Here is a 21,143-nt window from a genome sequence, read left to right as displayed (position 1 = left end):
ACAATGTGAGTTTGATGGCAACCTGGAGCAGATGCTCAGAGACTTTTTTGTACTGGGCGTTGGCCACAAGACCATCCTACAAAAACTTTTGACTGTAGAGACACCGACCCTCAGTAAGGCCATTGTGATAGCACAGGCATTTATGTCCACCAGTGATAACACCAAACAAATCTCTCAGCAGACAAGTGCTAGCAATGTTCATAAATTAACTGGAACTATGTTTGCGAGCAGAAATGTACAGGGCAGAACCCACGAGTCGGCAACTGCCAGCAGGCCTCAGGTGACCCAGATGACTCAGAGTCCTCAACGAAGGATGAATGCAAGGCAATTCACACCTTGTTGGCGTTGTGCAGGCTTCCATTCAGCCTATTCATGCCACTTCAAAGGGTACGTTTGCAAGAGCTGTGGAACAATGGGACACCTCCAATGAGCTTGCAAACGAGCTGCAAGCTCTGCAAAACCTGCCAACCACCACGTGGCAGAGGAAGATCGGTCCATGGTGGATCAAAGCAATTTCGAGCCTCAGAGAGAGGAGGCAGATGCTGAAGTACACAGGATGCACACATTTTCGATGAAATGTCCACCTATAATGCTAAATGTAAAATTGAATGGCTTACCTGTAGCCATGGAACTGGACACTGGCGCTAGCCAATCCATCATGAGTAAAAAGATGTTTGAGAGACTGTGGTGCAACAAGGCATTCAGACCGTCCCTGAGCCCCATCCACACGGAACTGAGAACGTATACCAAAGAGCTTATCACTGTCCTGGGCAGCACCATGGTCAAGGTCACCTACAAGGGCACGGTGCATGAACTGCCACTCTGGATTATCCCGGGTGATGGCCCCACATTGTTTGAAAGGAGCTGGCTGGGAAAAATCCGCTGAAACTGGGATGACATCTGAACGCTATCACATGTCGATGAGGCCTCATGTACCCAGGTTCTTAACAAATTTCCTTCCCTTTTTGAGCCAGACATTGGAAACTTTTCCGGGGCGAAGGTACGGATCCACTTGGTCCCAGAGGCACGACCCATTCACCACAAGGCGTGAGAGATACCTCACATGATGAGGGGGAGAGTGGAAATTGAACTGGACTGGCTGCAACGTGAGGGCATCATCTCCCCAGTGGAATTCAGCGAGTGGGCCAGCCCGATTGTTCCAGTACTCAAAAGTGATGGCATGGTCAGGATTTGCGGCGATTATAAAGAAATTGATCATTTCTCGCTACAGGACCAATACCCGCTACCTAAGGCAGACGACCTATTTGCGACACTGGCAGAAGGCAAGACGTTCACCAAGCTCGACCTGACTTCGGCCTACATGATGCAGGAGCTGGAGGAGCCTTCGAAGGGCCTCACCTGCATCAACACACACAAGGGTCTGTTTATCTACAACAGATGCCCATTTGGAATTCGGTCGGCTGCAGCGATCTTCCAGAGAAACATGGAGAGCCTACTCAAGTTGGTACCACACATGGTGGTCTTTATGGACAACATATTGGTCACGGGTCGGGACACCGCTAAGCACCTACAAAACCTGGACAAGGTCCTCCAGTGACTGGATCATGTAGGGCTGCAGCTGAAGAGGTCGAAATGCGTCTTCATGGCAACAGAAGTGGAGTTTTTGGGAAGAAAGATCGTGGCTGACGGCATTCGGCCCACAGACGCCAAGACAGAGGCTATCAGGAACGTGCCCAGGCCACAGAATGTCACGGAGCTGTGGTCGTTCCTGGGACTCCTCAACTATTTTGGTAACTTCTTACCAGGGTTAAGCACCCTTTTAGAGCTCCTACATGTGTTATTGCGCAAAGGTGAGAACTGGATATGGGGAAAAAACCAAGTAATTGCTTTTGAGAAAGCCAGAAACATTTTATGCTCCAACAAGCTGCTTGTATTGTATAACCCATGTAAAAGACTTATGCTAGCATGTGATGCGTCGTCGTACGGAGTTGGGTGTGTATTACAACAAGCTAATGTTGCGGGGAAGTTGCAACCTGTCGACTATGCTTCCAGGAGCTTGTCTAAGGATAAGAGGGCCTACAGCATGATTGAGAAAGAGGCATTAGCGTGTGTGTTTGGGGTAAAGAAAATGCATCAGTACCTGTTTGGCCTCAATTTTGAGCTGGAAACCGATTACAAGCCCCTCATATCCCTGTTCGCTGTAAACAAGGGGATAAATACTAATGCCTCAGTCCGCATACAAAGGTGGGCACTCGCGCTATCAGTGTATAACTATACCATCCGCCACAGGCCAGGCACCGAGAACTGTGCAGATGCTCTCAGTCGGCTATCATTGCCCACCACGGGGGTGGAAATGGCGCAGCCTGCAAACTTGTTGATGGTGGCACAGCCCGCAGACTTGTTGATGGTCATGGAAGCGTTTGAAAATGATAAATCACCTGTCACAGCTCGCCAGATTAGGACTTGGACCAGCCAAGATCCTCTGCTGTCCCTAGTAAAAAACTGTGTGCTGCATGGGAGCTGGGCCAGTATCCCCGTTGAAATGCAAGAGCTAATCAAGCCGTTCCAGCGGCAAAAGGACGAGCTGTCCATTCAGGCAGACTGCCTGTTGTGGGGTAACCGTGTAATGCTACCCAAAAGGGGCAGGGAGACGTTCATCTCGGATCTCCACAGCACACACCCAGGTATAGTAATGATGAAAGCGATAGCCAGATCCCACATGTGGTGGCCCGGTATTGACTCTGACTTCGAGTCCTGTGGACGGCAATGCCGCGTATGTGCTCAGTTGAGAATGCGCCCAGAGAGGCACCACTAAGTTTGTGGTCCTGGCCCTCCAGACCATGGTTGAGGATCCATGTCGACTATGCGGGCCCGTTTCTCAGTAAAATGTTCCTGGTGGTGGTGGATGCTTTTTCAAAATGTATTGAATGTGAAATAATGTCGGGAAGCACCGCCACCGCCACCATTGAAAGCCTGAGGGCCATGTTTGCCACCCACGGCCTGCCTGACATACTGGTCAGTGACAACGGGCCATGTTTCACCAGTGCCGAATTTAAAGAATTCATGACCCGCAATGGAATCAAACATGTCACCTCGGCCCCGTTTAAACCAGCCTCCAATGGGCAGGCAGAGCGGGCAGTACAAACCATCAAACAGAGCCTTAAACGAGTCACAGAAGGCTCACTCCAAACCCGCCTGTCCCGAGTACTGCTCAGCTACCGCACGAGACCTCACTTGCTCACAGGGGTGCCCCCGGCTGAGCTACTCATGAAAAGGACACTTAAAACCAGACTCTCGCTGGTTCACCCCAACCTGCATGATCAGGTAGAGAGCAGGCGGCAGCAACAAAATGTAAACGATGGTCGCGCCACTGTGTCACGGGCAATTGATCTGAATGACCCTGTGTATGTGCTAAACTATGGACATGGTCCCAAGTGGATCGCGGGCACGGTGATAGATAAAGAAGGGAATAGGGTGTTTGTAGTCAAATTAGACAATGGACAAATTTGCAGAAAGCACCTGGACCAAACGACTGCCCTGAACAACTCACAGCAGACACCACCTTTTTCGAGCCCACAACACACACGCAAAGGATCAACGACACCACCCCGGACCAGGAAATCGAACCCATCACGCCCAACAGCCCAGCAAGCCCAGGCTCACCCAGCAGCCCTGCAGGGCCAACAACACACCAGCCCAGCGAGGGCACAGCCAACACACCAGAACAGACATTTGTACCGAGACGGTCCACCAGGGAAAGAAAGGCTCCCGACCGCCTCACCTTGTAAATAGTTTTCACTTTGACTTTGAGGGGGGAGTGATGTTGTGTATCTGTAAAGCATGCACTCCCATGTACCGCCACCAGGGAGCTCATTCCCTGAAGTCCCAAGGGATCCCATTATCCCTTGGGAGCACTGTATATAAGGCCTGTTCCTCACTCTGGAGTGTCTTATTAAAGACTGAGGTCACTGTTACTTTAACCTCCCTTTGTGCAGCCTCATCTGTGTTAGGAACACAATACAGATAATATTCTGCCTTTCTGTTTTTGCCACCAAAGTGGATAACCTCACATTTATCCACATTATACTGCATCTGCCATGCATTTGCCCACTCACCTAATCTGTCCAAGTCACCCTGAAGCCTCTTAGCATTCTCCTCACAGCTCACACTGCCACCCAGCTTAGTGTCATCTGCAAACTTGGAGCTATTACATTCAATTCCTTTGTTTAAATCATTAATGTATATTGTAAATAGCTGGGGTCCCAGCACTGAACCTTGCGGTACCCCACTAGTCACTGCCTGCCATTCTGAAAAGGACCCGTTTATTCCTACTCTTTGCTCCCTGTCTGCCAACCAGTTCTCAATCCAAGTCAATACATTACCCCCAATACCATGTGCTTTAATTTTGCACACTAATCTCTTGTGTGGGACCTTGTCAAAAGCCTTTTGAAAGTCCAAATACACCACATCCATTGGTTCTCCCTTGTCCACTCTACTAGTGACATCCTCAAAAAATTCTAGAAGATTCTGAACAGTAACTTCCAACAGGAACGCAGGCTGGTTCGCTTCCCGATGGTTGGTGGTGCGGCTGAAATTTGTGCCTGTCTCTGATGCCTGCTTCGAATCTCCTGGTGTCACACAATACCGTACTGGGCCAATTCATGCAACTCTAAGTGGTTAAACGCCTTCCAGGGACAGATCAGTGATATCTGTGGGAAACAGGAGGGGGGAATGGGACACCCTTCCACCAACAACCTTTTGGGTAGCAATCTTTCCCTTGCTCCTTTCCTGAAGTTCTGACTCTCCCTCCAGTGCCTTGCCCGAGTCGTCACTGATCACGGAGGGCTTGCCAGCCACATCCAGTGTTGAACCCCACACACACTTTCCAGCACAATCAAAGAACGAGTGTGAGATTGAACACAAAAAGTAGGAGTCGGCCATTCGGCCCCTCGAGCCTGCCCGCCATTCAATAAGATCACGGCTGATCTTCAACCTCAACTCCACTTTCCCGCCTGATCCCCATATCCCTTGATTCCCTTAGTGTCCAAAAATCCATTGATCTCAGCCTTGAATAGACTCAACGACTGAGCCTCCACAGCCCTCTGGGGCAGAGAATTCCAAAGATTCACCACCCTCTGCGTGAAGAGATTTCTCCCCATGTCAGTCCTAAATAGCCGACCCATATTGGCCAGACTAGAGTCCAGTACTTGAGAGTGAGCGACTGGGAATGATTTCCACACCTACCTGTGCCGAGCCCCTCCATTCCAGGAATATCATCTCCAGACCTGCAGCAGAATGAGAACGAATCAGTGTGTGACACCTCAGCTCATCACAAACCAGCACAATCCTTGCTCACCCACTCAACACAACACAACTCATCAGAGAAATTACAGGTCAGAGAAAATTTCTGACCATATTTGACTGAAGGGAGATACTAAGGGGCGGTTCATATCTTATTTTAAAATGATAAACACTGGTCTCATTTTGCAAAGTATTGGTATAGCGTTACATGGGGCTAGAACCTCCACTTATTTCCGGCATGGGCGGTAAAAAAGGGTTTTCAGATCGCCGGCTTCTCGCCCGTTCTCAAAACACCTAGTCTCCACTTTTGAAAATGGCCGTTACCGCGAGCGATATAAAATGGGCGGAAGCGTTAAATTTTTCTGACCTTCTGCCGTAAAGTGTGGCCGTCCTTAGCGATGGCATGGCAACGCTCGATTCCTGCTATTCTGGAGGTCAAGGGTCACCCTGACATGCGCAGAGGAGGAGACAGAGAGAGAGGGAGCTCAGAGGGACTGAAGGTGTGGCTGGGTGTGGTGTGGCTGCTTTGGGAAGAAGGAGGGAGACTTTAGAGCTTCACAGCAAGTAGGCAAACAAAAAGTAGCTGTTACCAGCCAGATATTTGACCGAATTTAGCCTATAATGGAGAGAGAGGAGGAGGGATCACAGCACACTGTGGAGACTGACGCTGGAGAGAGCAGTGAGGTGGGAGAGGAGCACATTGGAGGCCACAAAAGAGCCAGGAGGTTCTCGGAGGAGGCAAATGACTCCTGCAGGAGGTCGAGTTACGCTGGGGTGATTTGACACATGGAGGGCGTGGGAAGCCCACCCCAAAGGCTTGGAGATATGGGCCAAGATAGCAGAGGTGGTCTCGTCGGCGACCAACGAGGTGTGTGAGGGCAACCAATGCCGCAAATGATGGAACAACCTTGTGGTATCCGCAAGAGTAAGTATTACATTGATTTACATGTACTTATGTATTTATATAATTTGATTTGTAACAGTAATGAGTGACTATCAGCAGATGTGAGGTTTTGCACTTTTACCGGGAATATTTTACTCAAAGCTTGCAGTCACGGTGTACGTCTTTAGGTAAAGAATGATAATTATCATAAATAATGATGATTACATCTGTGGGTTATGTGTTGTATCAGTGTCTGTGACAGTACCTAGCAATGATATCACGCAATGATCTCATGCCATGTCGTCCTGTCACCTTTTACAGAAGAAGCTATCGATGATGAGGTCCGTGCAGAGGTGAACGGGTGGGGGGCCACCAGTCCCCAGCGACATCACTGAGATGGAGGAACGGGTGCTCACACTCGTGGGGAAGCACCCCCGGACAGCCACAGATGCATCTGCAGACCCTGAAGTGATGCCACATGAGTAAAGCTTACACCATTGCATCATGTAAAGTCAATAGATGCCACACCCACTCACATCCGAACAATCAGATATGATGGATGATTTCTAAAGTGTCATAGAAATAATGCTGGCCTAATGAAAATCATTGCAATGCACAATGTGTTGATAGTCATAAAATGTGATGTCTGCGATGATTTTGAGAGCGGTGGTGCTTTTGTCGTGCACATGCTGTGTGTAGCGCTGGACTCACCTTGTGACCCTAGCACCCCCTTCTCCTCTAATAACCTCATTTGTGTTTTGCAGCTCAGCCAGCAGCGCGGCCCCAGGCAAGACCACAGAGGCCAGAAGGTGGGGGCGTGGGGCAGGAGTCGGCAGACAATCCTACTACATCTCCAGTCATTCCCCAGAATGGCGCCGACCCCGCGGAGGCCTCATGGACGCGGCAGGTCTGTTCCACGAGCGCGACATGAGAGCGGAGAGATGGTACAGTTGTTCAGGAGGACTGTAGACATTGGTGACCAGTTCATCGAAGCTTTGCTGGGCATATCCCGACAGTTGGCCACCATGACTGAGTACATTCCGCGCATGACGGAGACCCTGGATGCGATAGCCAGGAACACTGCTGCCACAGGCCTCCCAGTGGTCCCCGAGCGCGGCACTCCATCCCTAGGTTCCGCACCACCACTGCGAACGACAGATGAGAGCAAAGACCAAGATCCTGCTTCTGTATCAGAGAATGTTGCCCCCTCAGCCCTCCCCGCTCCAGTACCCGTTCAACCACCGCATCTGCCTTCAACCCCCCCCCCCCGAATGAGGCACCGCCTGAGGAGCTCCCCAGCCAGGCGCCGTGAAGCATAGAAACATAGAAACATAGAAAATAGGTGCAGGAGTTGGCCATTCGTCCCTTTGAGTTGCACCACCATTCAATAAGATCATTCCATCAGTACTACTTTCCTGCTTTCTCTCCATACCCCATGATCCTCTTAGCCATAATGGCCATATCTAACTCCCTCTTGAATATATCCAATGAACTGGCATCAACAACTCTCTGCGGCAGGGAATTCCACAGGTTAACAACTCTCTGAGTGAAGAAGTTTCTCCTCATCTCAGTCCTAAATGGCTTACCCCTTATCCTTAGACTGTGTCCCCTGGTTTTGGACTTCCCCAACATCGGGAACATTCTACCCGCATCTAACCTGTCCCGTCAGAATCTTATATGTTTCTATGAGATCCCCTCTCATCCTCCTAAACTCCAATGTATAAAGGCCCAGTTGATCCAGTCTCTCCTCATATGTCAGTCCAGCCATCCCAGGAATCAGTCTGGTGAACCTTCGCTGCACTCCCTCAATAGCAAGAAAGTCCTTCCTCAGATTAGGAGACCAAAACGGAACACAATATTCCAGGTGAGGCCTCACCAAGGCCCTGTACAACTGTCGTAAGACCTCCCTGCTCCTATGAAGGCCAACATACCATTTGCCTTCTTCACCGCCTGCTGTACCTGTATGCCAACTTTCAATGACTGATGAACCATGACACTCGGGTCTCGTTGTACATCCCCTTTTCCTAATCTGCCGCCATTCAGATAATATTCTGTCTTCGCGTTTTTGCCCCCAAAGTGGATAACCTCACATTTATTCACATTATACTGCATCTGCCATGCATTTGCCCACTCACCTAACCTGTCCAAGTCACCCTGCAGCCTCTTAGCGTCCTCCTCACAGCTCACACCGCCACCCAGCTTAGTGTCATCTGCAAACGAGGAAGGGAAGGGGAGAATAAGGGGAGGGGGGAAGGAAAGTGAGGTGTTTGTCCGCAGGTGATGGCTGTGTTATATCTCCATCTGGGTGTATGCAATTTGTTGCAATGTATGGGGGCTGGGGACCACACTCCTGCTTTGCCTTTGTATTCTGTGTTGCTGGACATGTTGACCATGTGATTTATGTCAATAGTGGGAAAAGTGGGGTGTGGGCAGGGGTTGGGTGTTATTGGCTGTGATACTTATGATTTCAGACCAATGTTGCTATTAAATTTTTGTTATTGAACATAACCTTGTTGAGCATTGTCTCAGATAGCTGGACTGTTACACACTGGTGATTCCTTCCGTGAAAGGGTTAAATACAACTTAACATCAATCAATGTAAACTTTAACTGGCACCAAGGTGATGGGCACCATTAATGTCTGAGCTGCACACACACAGCAGTGTGTCAGCATTCTCACTCACATCAGCGCTCTTTCAGACAAATCTTTCAGATATTAGCTCCTCACGTAAGAGTGGGATTTAACAAATGCCAGGCACACCGCTGGCGTTCATTCCGGTTAGTTCCACTTTTTGTGGCCGTTTTTTTAGTGAGTGATATTGTGGCCGATGTGTGTGGGAGGTGGGGAAATTGACGCTGGGCGATCTCATGGCCGCTAATTTGGGTAAATATGTTCTTTATGACAAAAAACAGTGGGTGGGCATTAATATTGAATCTCAGCGTTAATTCCGTGCGGAAAGTAACGCTGGGTGATATTATGGGCGTTGATTTCGCACATTCTGATGATTCCGCCCAAAAAATGTGTGCGGGCGGTAATATTTTTTCCCGGCGTTAAGCACATGGGGAAAGTAACGCTTGGCAATAAGTTTCCTAAAAATGCCTGTCAGTTTCCATTTTGTGCCAAAATGGGTGATATATGGGCATTATACGTCATTTCAGTGGTAAAATGGGCATTCAGTGGACGTTAAGCATGTAAAAAAAGTGGAGGTTCTAGCTCTTTGTCTGTTAAGTGGATTCACACCTCCATTAAACTAGCAGGCAAAATAATGCCATCCAGATGCATTAAATGTCCACTAGTATTGCAATTCGTTACTAGATTAATAAGTCTATCAATCATTATTTTCATTCCCTTGACACAAATGGTCTTTAAATGGAACACTGGCTTGCTCTATTGATGCTGTAAGTTATCCTTCACGGCTTGTCACAGTTTACAGGAGAGGGTGGGCAGAATGAGAGGTTTTCTCCTTCCAACACCTAGCCCGGATCCCACATGCTGTTTTAATGCAGGCTATCCCGATTTAACTTAGCGCCGAGAGACGTTCAGTCTGAGCGCTTGAAGCAGGGCAGGACTGCGCTGATAGCAATTCCTGTACTTCAATGACATTATTTTACAAATCAGAGTGAATGGGCAGACACAGCACTAACTTCTGAATCTAAAGTTTAAATCATCGGGGACAGAATAGATGAGTCCGCTCAGAGTCCAACTTGCATTAATACTCAACAAGGTACAATAATACTTGAAGGATAAATGTGTTGGTTCCGTTATTGGATTGTGGTCAAAGATAATGAGAGGGTTTGATTCACTATCACTCTGATGGTGGCCCCTCTGTTCTGCACCAGAGCTGTTGGTGTGAGGGTGAGAGATGGGCCACATCCGCATTCAAACTCATTACTAAACACAGCTTGTCATCCAGGAGCTCCTGATCTCCGTGAGTTGGAGGCACTAAGTGGAGTGGAGACTGGTGGGAAGGGCAACCTTCACTTCTATCCATCTCCCCATGTGGACCAGGCTCCTTGTGGTGGGCGCCGGGCACACTCTGACTACCTGCACGGGCGATGGAGCCAAGGATTATCGCCCCCGGGGAGCGAGGGAAGTACTGGGACTTTCTGTGTGGTTCACAGCTCCCAGTGTTACTACAATGAGAGGGAATGTTGGCCATAACTGGGAGGTCCAGTGTGCTCCAGCACAGTCCCACACCAACAGCTCCAGATGAGTCATCAACAGAACTCAGGCAGCAGGAATGGAGGCGATTTTCCCACCGCCCCACCCTGCAGTCAGAGTCGCGGGTCCTACCCTTTGGCACCTGCCTTTGGCGGCTTGTTCTTCAACTGCCGAGTCGCTCGTTGTCTGAACTTGGGCGGCCCCTTTCTGGGGGAGGTGGCCCCACTGGAAATGTTGGTGGTGGAACAATTGCATTCATTTTCACAGAATGGCGTCAGCGAGGCAGGAATCCCTGGAAACAAGAAAACTTCACAGTTACAGCAGAAGATTCTCCCTGAAAGGATGCACAACTTCAACAGAAAGGAATCTCTGTCAATTCTTTCTCCAGCCGGATATCAGCCAGAGGATCCGATCCCTCAACACGTCAACTCGCAAAAGCTGATCATCTGCTTCAGTAAAGCCCAGAAACAGCCCCCAAGATAGAGCCAAGGCACGTGCAAACACCATCCCCAAAGTGCAGCCCGAACTTGGCTAGTCACCACAGCTGCAGATCACCCAACTTCCCTTATAAAATAAATGAGAAAAGGTTGAGCAGGTTGGAGTTTGCAGATTGAGAGGTGGTCTTATTGAAACGTATAAGATTCTGAGGGGGCTGGACAGGGTAGATGCAGAGAGGATGTTTCCCCTCGTGGGGGAATCTAGAACTAGGGGGCATAGTTTCAGAATAAGGGGTCGCCCATTTAAGACGGAGATGAGGAGGAATTTCGTCTCAGAGGGTGGTGAATCTGTGGAATTCTCTGCCCCAGAGAGCTGTGGAGGCTGGGACATTGAATATATTTAAGGTGGAGATAGACAGATTTTTGAATGATAAGCGAATAAAGGGTTATGGGGAGCGGGCAGGGAAGTGGAGCTGAGGCCAAGATCAGATTAGCTGTGATTTTATTGAATGGCAGAGCAGGCTCGAGGGGTAAAATGATCTAATCCTGCTCCTATTTCTCATGTTCTTATGTAAATCCCTTGTGTATAAAAGTCTAGAGTGTGTCTTGGCTCAGTAGTATTATTCCCACCTCTGAGTCTGAAGGTTAGGGGTCCAAGCCCCAGTGAAAACATTTCCAGGAGTCATCATCATCATCATAGGCAGTCCCTCGAAATTGAGGAAGACTTGCTTCCACTCTAAAAATGAGATCTTAGGTGACTGAACAGTCCAATACGGGAATTAGAGTCTCTGTCACAGGTGGGACAGACAGTCGTCTTCCCCGCCAGCCGGGTCTCGCTTAGGGCGGCAATGTCAACATCGAAGCGTCTAAGTTCCCGGGCAATGATGGTGGTGCGGCGTTCCGGCCTGCCACTGTTGGTGTTGTCCATGAGGGTCCTGACGTTCCAGGTCCTGAACTTCATATTGAAGGGTGGAAGATGTCTGTGTGTGAGTTCTTTTAACGTGGAGTGGTTGTTGCACACCGGCAACCACACGGGTTTAGCTGAGCAAGGTCTTGGTCCAGTGGCAAGGGGTCCAAGACGACTGGAGACCAGGCACTGCTGTATGAGCCTAGTTGCCTACGACGAGATGCGGGCTGTAAGCTCGGCGCTGAGTAGCACTCTTTGGTGAGATGGTAGGTGAGTCCCCGGGAGTAGAGACCAAAGCTCAGGTCTCTGAATTCTGGATTGGCATCCAACAGGGTACTCATGCTCTCCCAAGGAAGCCCCTCCCTCCAGTCTCCTAACTCTCCCATCGAAGCCCATCCCTCTAGTCCCCTAACTGTCCCATCAAAGCCCATCCCTCCAGTCCCCTAACTCTCCCATCGAAGCCCATCCCTCTAGTTCCCTAACTCTCCCATCGAAACCCATCCCTCCAGTCCCCTAACTCTCCCGTCGAAGCCCATCCCTCTAGTCCCCTAACTCTCCCATCGAAGCCCATCCCTCTAGTCCCCTAACTCTCCCATCGAAACCCATCCCTCTAGTCCCCTAACTCTCCCATCGAAACCCATCCCTCTAGTCCCCTAACTCTCCCATCGAAGCCCATCCCTCTAGTTCCCTAACTCTCCCATCGAAACCCATCCCTCCAGTCCCCTAACTCTCCCGTCGAAGCCCATCCTTCTAGTCCCCTAACTCTCCCATCGCAGCCCATCCCTCTAGTCCCCTAACTCTCCCATCGAAACTCATCCCTCCAGTCCCCTAACTCTCCCATCGAAACCCATCCCTCCAGTCCCCTAACTCTCCCATCGCAGCCCATCCCTCTAGTCCCCTAACTCTCCCATCGAAGCCCATCCCTCCAGTCCCCTAACTCTCCCATCGAAGCCCATCCCTCCAGTCCTCTAACTCTCCCGTCGAAGCCCATCCTTCTAGTCCCCTAACTCTCCCATCGAAGCCCATCCCTCTAGTCCCCTAACTCTCCCATCGAAACCCATCCCTCTAGTCCCCTAACTCTCCCATCGAAACCCATCCCTCCAGTCCCCTAACTCTCCCATCGAAGCCCATCCCTCTAGTCCCCTAACTCTCCCATCACAGCCCATCCCTCTAGTCCCCTAACTCTCCCATCGAAACCCATCCCTCTAGTCCCCTAACTCTCCCATCGAAACCCATCCCTCTAGTCCCCTAACTCTCCCATCGCAGCCCATCCCTCTAGTCCCCTAACTCTCCCATCGAAACCCATCCCTCCAGTCCCCTAACTCTCCCATAGAAACCCATCCCTCTAGTCCCCTAACTCTCCCATCGCAGCCCATCCCTCTAGTCCCCTAACTCTCCCATCGAAGCCCATCCCTCCAGTCCCCTAACTCTCCCATCGAAGCCCATCCCTCCAGTCCCCTAACTCTCCTATTGAAGCCCATCCCTCTAGTATTTCTGAGCCTTAGCATCTAAATTTATTTTGGATGCCCTTGATAACCTACAATTTTTAGGGGCTTCTCTGGTGGGAAATCAATGGAACTCCTGAAGAAATGGTTAAAACAGCCGGTTACTTTATCTCCCCATGATTTCTGTTGAAGTTACAGTAGGAGATCAGGGAAACCCCATAGAACTTCAGGGCAAATATCTTTACTACCTGACCTTGTAGATAATGAGAGATAAAAGTCAAAAGTTCTCATTCCCTACGACAGCTCTTTGTGTTTAAGTGTAAAAGGTCTCCCTGGTTTAATTCTCTACCAACAACAACGCAAGGGGATTCCTGTTTAATCTAAACCAGGCTGACATTTTGCATAAATCCTATACAAATACCTTTTCGATGAGCCAGATGCTTAAAGAAAGGTTAGTAAGTGTTAGTCGAATACAACGGATCAGAGGGACATCTTGTTCTAATTCTTTTCCAGACAGTATTTTCAAGCTGGTTTCCCCTAGTTCCCTGAGTGTAACATAAGAGCAATAAACATAAGAACATCAGAAATAGGAGCAGGAGTAGGCCCCTCGAGCCTGCTCCGCCATTCAATACGATCATGGCTGATCTGATCATGGACTCAGCTCCACTTCCCTGCCCGCTCCCCATAATCCCTTATTTCCTTATCGTTTAAGAAACAGTCTATTTCCGTCTTAAATTTATTCAATGTCCCAGCTTCCACAGCTCTCTGAGGCAGCAAATTCCACAGATTTACAACCCTCAGAGAGAAGAAATTTCTTCTCATCTCAGTTTTAAATGGGCGACCCCTTATTCTAAGATTATGCCCTCTAGTTCCAGTCTCCCCCATCAGTGGAAACATCCTCTCTGCATCCACCTTGTCGAGCCCCTTCATAATCTTATACATTTCGATAAGATCACCTCTCATTCTTCTGAATTCCAATGAGTAGAGGCCCAACCTCCTCAACCTTTCCTCATAAGTCAACCCCCTCATCCCCGGAATCAACCGAGTGAACCTTCTCTGAACTGTCTCCAAAGCAAGAATATCCTTTCGTAAATATGGGAAGCAAAACTGCACGCAGTATTCCAGGTGTGGCCTCACCAATAACTTGTATAACTGGTGCAAGACTTCCCTGCTTTCATACTCCATCCCCTTTGCAATAAAGGCTAAGATTCCATTGGGCTTTCTGATCACTTGCTATACCTACATACTATCCTTTTGTGTTTCATGCACAAGTACCCCCAGGTCCCGCTGTACTGCGGCACTTTGCAATTTTTCTCCATTTAAATAATAACTTGCTCTTTGATTTTTTTTCTGCCAAAGTGCATGACCTCACACTTTCCAACATTATACTCCATCTGCCAAATTTTTGCCCACTCACTTACCCTGTCTATGTCCCTTTGCAGATTTTTTGTGTCCTCCTCACACATCTTTGTATCGTTAGCAAACTTGGCTATGTTACACTCAGTTCCTTCTTCCAAGTTGTTAATATAGATTGTAAATAGTTGGGGTCCCAGCACTGATCCCTGCGGCATCCCACTAGTTACTGATTGCCAATCCTCTATCCATGCTAATATATTACCCCCAACCCCGTGAACTTTTATCTTGTGCAGTAACCTTTTATGTGGCACCTTGTCAAATGCCTTCTGGAAGTCCAAATACATCACATCCACTGGTTCCCCTTTATCCACCCTGTTCGTTACATCCTCAAAAAATTCCAGAAAATTTGTCAAACATGATTTCCCCTTCATAAATCCATGTTGACTCTGCCTGACCGAATTATGCTTTTCCAAATGTCCTGCTACTGCTTCTTGAATAATGGACTACAACAGATGTCCTATGGGCAGTTTGTGATGTTTCTGAATTCCCTGGAAAGCTGCAGGTGGATGGTTAGTTCTGCAGGTTCTTGGTGACATTGTCGAAAGTAGTGGTTCTCTGTTCAGGAGAGAATTTCAATAGAACTTTCCAGTCACGTTCACAAATAACGCTCGATTCCGCAAGATGCATTGAGAAACCTGGCTTTCAATGATTTAGTGCTAACTGCACTTTTTCGAACATCGTTATGCCACAACAAGAACTTGCATTTATGACCTTAAATCATAGAATAATGTCCCAAGGTGTTTCACAGGAGCATAATCAAACAAAAATCAACACCATTAGGCTATTAGGAGGTGTGACCAAAAGTTTGGTCAAGAAGTGGTTTTAAGGAGGGTTTTAAAGGTGGAGAGAGTTGGAGAGACGAAAGGTTAAGGGAGGGACTCCCAGAGTTTCAGGTCTAGACGGCTGAGGACAGGACTGTTGATGGTGGGGTGGGGGTGGGTTGTACAAGAGACCAGTGTTAGAGGAATGCAGAGTTTTTGGATTGTTGTCGGGCTGGAGAAGTTTACACATGTAATTTATAGTTATACACTAACTCACTCTGTTCAATTCACGTTGCATCGAGAGAAGCTCCAAAAGCAGGAGGGTCAGCAGGGGGTCACCTCTGACCTTTTCCATTACACAACTGGGAAAGTGAGTTGATATCAGGGATTGAATGTGTACGGCTGTTCATATCCGAGGAATTCTCCCTCCGAGACACAGAGACCTGAGCTGAGCCAGTGCTGGGGACCGGCAGTGTTACTGATTAAAGTATCTGGGCAGAGTTACAGGATTCAAATCAAACTTCTGGTCATAAGAATTTAACATAAATCACACTCTACATGATTTCTGTTCGTTGAGATGTTCACATTCTAGTTAATTTAGTTTAGTTTAACATGAAATGAATTCTTTGAGTGTTCACACATTGTGTTTGACCGATTGCTTGAAATGGTATTTACAGATTAACACATGACAAAACTCTCTAGTAAGCATCTCAAGTGTAAATGGATAGCTAAGAGGCTGAGACTATAAGCAGATTTCCCCTGGGAAGACCAAATCAATGAAAATACAAATGTCACTAGAACACACGTCAAAATGCAGAGCAACAAATCATAACAAACCTTCGGATTTCACCGAAAGTTCCAGCAAGGAAGCAGGTCACTCAGCCTGTTAAATCTGCACCCTCTAATCGATACACCCAGATCTGATACAACCATTTGTTAGTGAAGGTAGGTGAAGTAAAAAGCAGTTGGTATTATATTAAATAAAATATCAAATGGTCCTGAGCTTCATTGTATGCTGAGCGCAGTATTGTATGAGAGATGTGTGTGTTGCTCCTGGACTCAAAACACCTTCAAGGTGTTTAAACATGTCTCTCATTTTCACCAGTTTCAAAGGCAATGTCATCAACACTGATGTGAAGCATAAAAAGTGGGTGGCATCAGAGCAGAGTGAGTACAACGAATATCTGCTGTCAGAGGAATATAGTTGCAAGAAATGAATTTGCATGTTAAGACTCAATAAACAACAATGAGAAAATTCAGGTCTAATTTTCCAGCCATTGACATTGGTCTGGATTTGCATCCAAATCAGAAATCCAAATAAATCCCCGTTGATCAGCCCTCCAGTTACACATTGGTGGCACTTCATTTCAGTAATCGCATTTCACTAATCTTCTTACTGAGCTTCCCACCCAATGTCTCGGGAGCACATGTCCCCTGACTGAGTCAGATTTCTCATGATCCCATTTATCAGAAGTGAATCACACGTTGGACAGACACATATGGGCAGTCACCAAGAAATCCAATGGGGAATTCAGGAGAAACTTCTTTACCCAGAGAGTGGTGAGAATGTGGAACTCGCTGCCACAGGGAGGGGTTGAGGCGAATAGTATCGATGTATTTAAGGGGAGGCTGGACAAGGATATGAAGGAGAAGGGAATAGAGGTTGATGCTGATAGGTTTAGATGAGGAAAGACGGGAGGAGGCGCGAGTGGAGCATAAATGCCGGCATGGACTGGTTGGCCCAAATGGCCTGTTCCTTGCCATTGGACCAAGACCGAGCTCTGTCAAACCCATGTGGTGGCTGGTGTGCAACAGCCATTCCATGTTAAAAAAATCCACAAACAGGCATCTTCCACCCTTCACGATGTAGTTCAGGATCCGGAATATTAGGTCCTTCATTGAAACACCTGTGAACTCATCCCTTTTTGTGGGAGAAAGTCATCCTCGATATGAGGGACTGCCTATGATGATGATGAAAACCTACCCCTTTCACCACGCTTTTGGTCACCTGTCCTAATATCTCCTTGTCTCAGAATTCATTTTTGTTTGGGTGCCCCTGGAGCACCATGCGATGTTTTCCTACATTAAAGGCGCTATATAAATGCAAGTTATAATTGTTTTGCTCTCTCCACAGATGCTGCCTGTCCTGCTGAGTACCCCAGCACTTTCTGTTTTTATTTCTTGTCCAGTTATGATTGTCTGATACCTTTTGGGAAAGTGTTTTGTAAACTGCAAACAGACCCTGAGACGGCAGGCCGCCAGGGGCCAGACGTATGAAAGATAATTCTCTGGTGGTGCAGCCAAATCTAAATTTTGCAAAGTGAAACTCCCTGCAGCCACATATAGAAAATATCAATTTTAGGATTTTGTACATCACAGCAGACACACTCCATACCATTAAAACAGAAGTGAAATACTGCAGAGGCTGAACGTCTGAACTGCTAATATAAAATGCTCGAGATGCTCAGCGGGTCAGACAGCATCTGTGGAGAGAAACAGAGTTAACGTTTCAGGTCAATGACCTTTAATCAGAGGTTTTAATGTTTCTCTCCACGGATGTTTCACACTCAGGATGATGTACCATCACTCACACTCTTGGATATAATTATAAAATATATACATATAGTTCAGCCAACTGTTATTCACCCAGTTCTTTCAGCTCGTGGATAAATAACCAGAAGCAGGGACTTGGGCTGATTTGGCCCTTCCTGGCCCAGGGAACATAAGAACATAAGAACATAAGAATTAGGAACAGGAGTAGGCCATCTAGCCCCTCGAGCCTGCTCCGCCATTTAACAAGATCATGGCTGATCTGGCCGTGGACTCAGCTCCACTTACCCGCCCGCTCCCCGTAACCCTTAATTCCCTTATTGGTTAAAAATCTACCTAGCTGTGATTTGAATACATTCAATGAGCTAGCCTCAACTGCTTCCCTGGGCAGAGAATTCCACAGATTCACAACCCTCTGGGAGAAGAAATTCCTTCTCAACTCGGTTTTAAATTGGCTCCCCCGTATTTTGAGGCTGTGCCCCCTAGTTCTAGTCTCCCCGACCAGTGGAAACAACCTCTCTGCCTCTATCTTGTCTATCCCTTTCATTATTTTAAATATTTCTATAAGATCACCCCTCATCCTTCTGAACTCCAACGAGTAAAGACCCAGTCTGCCCAATCTATCATCATAAGGTAACCCCCTCATCTCCGGAATCAGCCTAGTGAATCGTCTCTGTACCCCCTCCAAAGCCAGTATATCCTTCCTTAAGTAAGGTGACCAAAACTGCACGCAGTACTCCAGGTGCGGCCTCACCAATACCCTATACAGTTACAGAAGGACCTCCCTGCTTTTGTACTCCATCCCTCTCGCAATGAAGGCCAACATTCCATTCACCTTCCTGATTACCTGCTGCACCTGCAAACTAACTTTTTGGGATTCATGCACAAGGACCCCCAGGTCCCTCTGCACCTCAGCATGTTGTAATTTCTCCCCATTCAAATAATATTCCCTTTTACTGTTTTGTCTGCCCACTTTTTTAAACAGAGGCGTTACATTAGCTGCTTTCCAATCCGATGGTACCTCCCCAGAGTCCAGAGAATTTTGGTAGATTATAACGAATGCATCTGCTATAACTTCCGCCATCTCTTTTAATACCCTGGGATACTGAGACCAATATTGGTCGCCTTTTGCAATCGGGAGGAATTTCCAAAAGTTTTTGCTAAAATTGACCTGAGATTCTTCCTGCCCCGGGACCAGGGAAGGTGGAGCAGGTTGTAGGAGGCTGCACCTTCTGACAGACAGGATGAGTGTGAATGACCTGGGGCTTTCTGTTCCACTGCTCAGATCATTGACCCACCGTCACCCGGGAGGTGAGCTCAGGCTGCAGTTCCCTGACTGGCCGCTGGGCGGGGCTGAACTGGGCTGCAGTTCCCTGACTGGCCACTGGGTGGGGCTGAGCCGGGCTGCAGTTCCCTGACTGGCCGCTGGGCGGGGCTGAACCGGGCTGCAGTTCCCTGACTGGCCACCGGGCGGGGCAGGGCCGGGCTGCAGTTCCTTGACTGGCCGCTGGGCGGGGCTGAGCCGGGCTGCAGTTCCCTGACTGCATAACATAAAAGGGAATACATAGAAACAGAGAAAATAGGTGCAGGAGTAGGCCATTCGGCCCTTCGAGCCTGCACCACCATTCAATAAGATCATGGCTGATCATTCCCTCAGTACCCCTTTCCTGCTTTCTCTCCATACCCCTTGATCCCCCTTAGCCATAAGGGCCATATCTAACTCCCTCTTAAATATATCCAATGAACTGGCATCAACAACTCTCTACGGCAGGGAATTCCATAGGTTAACAACTCTGACTGAAGAAGTTTCTCCTCATCTCAGTCCTAAATGGCTTACCCCTTATCCTAAGACTGTGTCCCTTGGTTCTGGACTTCCCCAACATCGGGAACATTCTTCCCACATCTAACCTGTCCCATCCCGTCAGAATCTTATATGTTTCTATGAGATCTCCTCCATCCTTCTAAACTCCAGTGAATAAAGGCCCAGTTGATCCTGTCTCTCCTCATATGTCAGTCCCGCCATCCCTGGAATCAGTCTGGTGAACCTTCGCTGCACTCCCTCAATAGCAAGAACGTCCTTCCTCAGATTAGGAGACCAAAACTGTCATGTATCTCACATTACTGTACATAACTGTATCTTACCATGCTATACATGACTGTAACTATTTATGACCTGTAACCACCAGCATATCTTACCACCAGGGGTGCACTTGCAGAGACACTGCATACCTGTTCCACACAGGTATATAAAGACAGGTCTCAGGCAAGTGTGGCATTCGAGAGCTGTGAAATAAAGGTGCAGGTCCTGAGTGACCTTGACTTCAGCATGTGCCTCGTGTGAGTCTGTACTGCAGGGACAGGACTTTACAGTGGCGACGAGTTACGGGATTACAGAATCCACAGAATGGCGACCAATGGCTCAGATGAAAAATACAATGTTGGAGATAATTTATAGAAAGGCTCCAGCAAAGCTCTGTGACCAAAGACTGGTTAGGCGACGATAAGGCAGACAAGAGAAGAGCCCTTCACAAGGGTCGACACCAAACTAAGGACCTATACCAAAGAAATCATCCCAGTCCTTGGCAGCGCCATGCTCTCAGTCACACACAAAGGGATGGTGAACCGACTTCCCCTGTGGCTTGTCCCCGGAGATCTCCCAGCACTGCTGGGGAGAAGCTGGTTGGCAAAATTAAATTGGAAATGGGATGATGTTCACGCCGTGTCATCAGAGGAACGGACCTCCTGCTCAACAGTTCTAAGTCGATTTGAACATCTCTTTCAGCCAGGTGTGGGCACCTTCAAAGGGGCTAAAGTTAAAATCTACATCACACAGGATGCTAGACCGGTCCATCACAAGGCTAGAGCTGTGCCCTATGTGATGAGGGAAAAGATTGAACATGAACTAGACAGGCTTCTGCGGGAAGGCATTATATCACCTGTGGAATTTAGCGACTGGGCAAGTCCCATCGTCCCAGTCATGAAGCCTGATGGATCCGTACGAATCTGTGGGGACTACAAATCTACCATAAACAGAGTCTCCCTACAGGACCAGTACCCGCTGCCCAGAGCAGAGGACCTATTTGCCACATTGGCTGGAGGAAAACTTTTCTCGAAACTAGACCTCACATCTGTGTACATTACGCAAGAACTGACCGAAGAGTCTAAGCTACTCACCACCATCAACACACATCGAGGCCTTTTCATATACAATTGATGCCCATTCAGCATCAGGTCAGCAGCTGCTATATTCCAGCGCAACATGGAGAGTCTGCTCAAGTCCATCCCGGGGACGGTTGTGTTTAAGGCGACATACTTATCAAG

The 21,143-nt window shown here is 48.1% G+C and overlaps 1 pseudogene; it reads right to left on the bottom strand.

The window, feature by feature from the left end:
- Window positions 1-4,595: 4,595 nt before the first annotated feature.
- On the bottom strand, window positions 4,596-10,565 carry LOC139230566 (retinal cone rhodopsin-sensitive cGMP 3',5'-cyclic phosphodiesterase subunit gamma-like; annotated as a pseudogene).
- Window positions 10,566-21,143: the final 10,578 nt, after the last annotated feature.

The sequence above is a fragment of the Pristiophorus japonicus genome, chromosome 19 (assembly GCF_044704955.1).
Source record: "Pristiophorus japonicus isolate sPriJap1 chromosome 19, sPriJap1.hap1, whole genome shotgun sequence".
In the NCBI taxonomy this organism is placed as follows: domain Eukaryota; kingdom Metazoa; phylum Chordata; class Chondrichthyes; family Pristiophoridae; genus Pristiophorus; species Pristiophorus japonicus.
This window is presented reverse-complemented; position numbering and strand designations above follow the sequence as displayed.